Consider the following 3,489-nt stretch of genomic DNA (forward strand, 5'->3'; position numbering starts at 1 on the left):
CATCTAGATAAGTTCCTTAGGGGGTCTAGTTTCCAAAATGGTGTCATTTGTGGGGGGTTTCCACTGTTTAGGTAAATCAGGGGCTCTCCAAATGCGACATGGTGTCCGATCTCAATTCCAGCCAAAAAAGTCAAATGGCGCTGCTTCCCTTCCGAGCTCTGCTATGAGCCCAAATAGTCATTTACACCCTCATATGGGGTATCAGCGTACTCAGGACAGATTGCACAATAACTTTTAGGGTCCTTTTACCCTTGGGAAAGTAAGAATTGAGGGTGAAAAGATCATTTTTGTGGAAAAAATATGATTTTTTAATTGTACGGCTGTACGTTATAAACTTCTGTGAAGCCCTTGTGGGTTCAAAGTTCTCACCACATATCTAGATAAGTTCCTTGGGGGGTCTAGTTTCCAAAATGGGGTAACTTGTGGGGGGTTTCCACTGTTTAGGTACATCAGGGGCTCTCCAAACGTGACATGGCGTCCGATCTGAATTCCAGCCAATTTTGCATTGAAAAACGGTGCTCCTTCCCTTCTGAGCTCTGCCATGCACCGAAACAGTGGTTCCCCCACACATATCAGGTATCAGCGTACTCAGGACAAATTGCACAATAACTTTTGCAGTCCAATTTCTCCTTTTACCCTTGGTAAAAAAAAAAAATTAGATGTAAAGTAAATTTTGTGTGAAAAAAAGTTAAATGTTCATTTTTTTTAAATATTCAAAATATTTCTGTGAAGCACCTGAAGGGTTAATAAACTTCTTGAATGTGGTTTTGAGAACCTTGAGGGGGGCAGTTTTTAGAATGGTGTCACTTTTGGGTATTTTCTGTACATAGATCCCTCAAAGTGGCTTCAAATGTGATGTGGTCCCTAAAAATAAAATGGTGTTGTAAAAATGAGAAATCGCTGGTCAACTTTTAACCCTTATAACTTCCTAACAAAAAAAAAATTTTGGTTCCCAAATTGTGCTGATGTAAAGTAAACATGTGGGAAATGTTACTTATTAAGTTTTTTGTGTGCCGTATCTCCGTGATTTAAGGGCATAAAAATTCAAATTTGGAAAATTGCGAAATTTTGAAAATTTTCGCCAAATTTCCGTTTTTTTCACAAATTAACGTAAGTTATATGAATGAAATTTTACCACTAACATGAAGTACAATATGTCACGAGAAAACATTGTCAGAGTCACCGGGATCCATGGAAGCATTCCAGAGTTATGACCTCATAAAGGGACAGTGGTCAGAATTGTAAAAATTTGCCCGGTCATGAACGTGCAAACCACCCTTGGGGGTAAAGGGGTTAAATAAAGTGGCAGTGGGGAAACTGACTGACACGTCTGCTGTGTTTGAGCGAAATCCGTGTTCACAGTACTCATGGACACATATGCAAGAGCCTCTTGACAGCACAACGAGGAGGGGGATTGAGCCTCTGCAAAACCTGAACCTTGGGCCCCCACAGTATCCCATGTTACCTTAGGCTTCCCTTTTTTTCACTCTGCCCAGGCAACGATTTAACGATTCCGACTCGTATTATTAACAATTGTAGTTTGAGTGATGTTTTCTTTTGTTTACTGATTACTTATGACATGTTGTGTTTATTTTATTGTTTACATATTTTTTACTGTAATAAAAATGTTATTTTGCTGCAAACTTGTGGCCTGCTTTAATCAATTCTGCATACAGTTATTAGCTGGCCTACTAAGGCGGGGTAATGGGCTGGGTGGAGGTCAGGTCAGGGCCGCCATCAGGGCAGTACTCCCGCTACAGATGCCCAGATATAATGGGTGTGTTTTTTTAGTTTATTTTAATATTTTTTTAAAGTTTTATTTAAATGTATATTTGAAGGGGTTTTTTAAGTTTTTTTTTTAAGGTTTTGAAATAAGTTGACACAGCAGCGGATATAAACTAAAAATATATAATTAGAAAAAGTGAACAATATAAACTAAAAAATAACAAAACATAAATTTGTCTATTATTGTCTGCCACTCTGCTGTTGGGCCGCCACATACCTCTCCAGCATCACTCCATGTTGGTGCACAGCTGCCATCATCCGCCTGTGTGATGCCAGCAGGTCCTGTAAGGTAGGGGTTTCTGTTGAGAGAATGGTAAAAGTTAACCAGGTTAATTCTGTTGCAACATCTAACTAAAGGTACATGATTGATGTTTAACACTTACGGTTTTGGGGCGCCTCTGTTTGCTCTGATGGGGAGCTGACAACCCACTCGGATCCTGTGGCACCACCGGCTAGGGAAACACCCAAAACTTAAAATTACACGACAGCCCTCCATCTTTTAACACCCAAGTATCTTTTCCAACTTGTATGGAGCTTATATTATGTGCTTCAATTACCGGAAGGCGAGCCTGCACCAATGTCACGGAGTGACGCTGGAGAGATTCCCATTATGGGGGATGACGTCGATGACCCCACAAGTGGAGGCGGGGTAGCAGCTGGAGAAGGAGTTGCAGAGGACGAAGGGGTAGCAGCAGTATCAGCTGGAGATGGTAGTGCTGCTGGAGATGGTGGTGCTGCTGGAGATGGTAGTGCTGCTGGAGATGGTGGTGCTGCTGGAGATGGTGGTGCTCCTGGAGATGGTGGTGGTGCTGCTGAAGATGGTGGTGGTGGTGCTGGAGATGGTGGTGGTGGTGCTGGAGATGGTGGTGCTGCTGGAGATGGTGGTGCTGCTGGAGATGGTAGTGCTGCTGGAGATGGTGGTGCTGCTGGAGATGGTGGTGCTCCTGGAGATGGTGGTGGTGCTGCTGAAGATGGTGGTGGTGGTGCTGGAGATGGTGGTGGTGGTGCTGGAGATGGTGGTGCTGCTGGAGATGGTGGTGCTGCTGGAGATGGTGGTGGTGCTGCTGGAGATGGTGGTGCTGGAGATGGTGGTGGTGGGGCTGGAGATGGTGGTGCTCCTGGAGATGGTGGTGGTGCTGCTGGAGATGGTGGTGGTGCTGCTGGAGATGGTGGTGCTGCTGGAGATGGTGGTCCTAGGGATAGAAAAAAAAATTCTTTTGAGCGGAATACTCCTCCAACTAACTTTGTTGATTAGGGCTTTTGGGGCTTTGGCTACTTTAAGCGTTCGCTACTGTTATGTGTTCTGCTATGGAGCATGGCGGGGAGAGTAGAGGACATCAGAGCAGCAGGCAGGACAGGCACCCCGGGGCGGTGATAAGCAACAAAACAGAACCTCTCTACAACACTCACCACCATGCCTTTGAGCCCGGATGCGTGCAGGTCCGCCAGCTTTTTCCGGATCTGGGTCGTAGAGAGCTGCACACCAAATTTCTCGGCGAGGCCTCTCCGGATCCGCCTTAGCACTGCCCGTTTGTGGAGCAAGGGATGCGGATGAAATGCGTCACATGCATAATCATGCGCATCCACCTCCCTCACTAGATATCTCACTTCAGCATCCCCCCACAGTACAGAATGCCTCCCGGCTTTCTTCACAGGAATCATCGTTTGTGAGGTAATTTCACCTCATGGCATCACTAAAACCCT

General features: G+C 45.0%; 1 long non-coding RNA gene across 1 annotated transcript; it reads right to left on the minus strand.

Moving 5' to 3' along the window:
* Positions 1–1,919: 1,919 nt before the first annotated feature.
* LOC141056304 (uncharacterized) lies at positions 1,920–2,963 on the minus strand. The gene is made up of 3 exons (XR_012221606.1): positions 2,343–2,963; positions 2,169–2,237; positions 1,920–2,084 (listed from the first exon to the last, which is right to left on the minus strand). It is a non-coding gene; the product is annotated as an uncharacterized lncRNA (long non-coding RNA).
* Between the last annotated feature and the right edge of the window lie 526 nt (positions 2,964–3,489).

This window comes from Dendrobates tinctorius, unplaced genomic scaffold (assembly GCF_039654945.1).
Source record: "Dendrobates tinctorius isolate UK_male_01 unplaced genomic scaffold, ASM3965494v1 ptg000196l, whole genome shotgun sequence".
Taxonomy (NCBI): domain Eukaryota; kingdom Metazoa; phylum Chordata; class Amphibia; order Anura; family Dendrobatidae; genus Dendrobates; species Dendrobates tinctorius.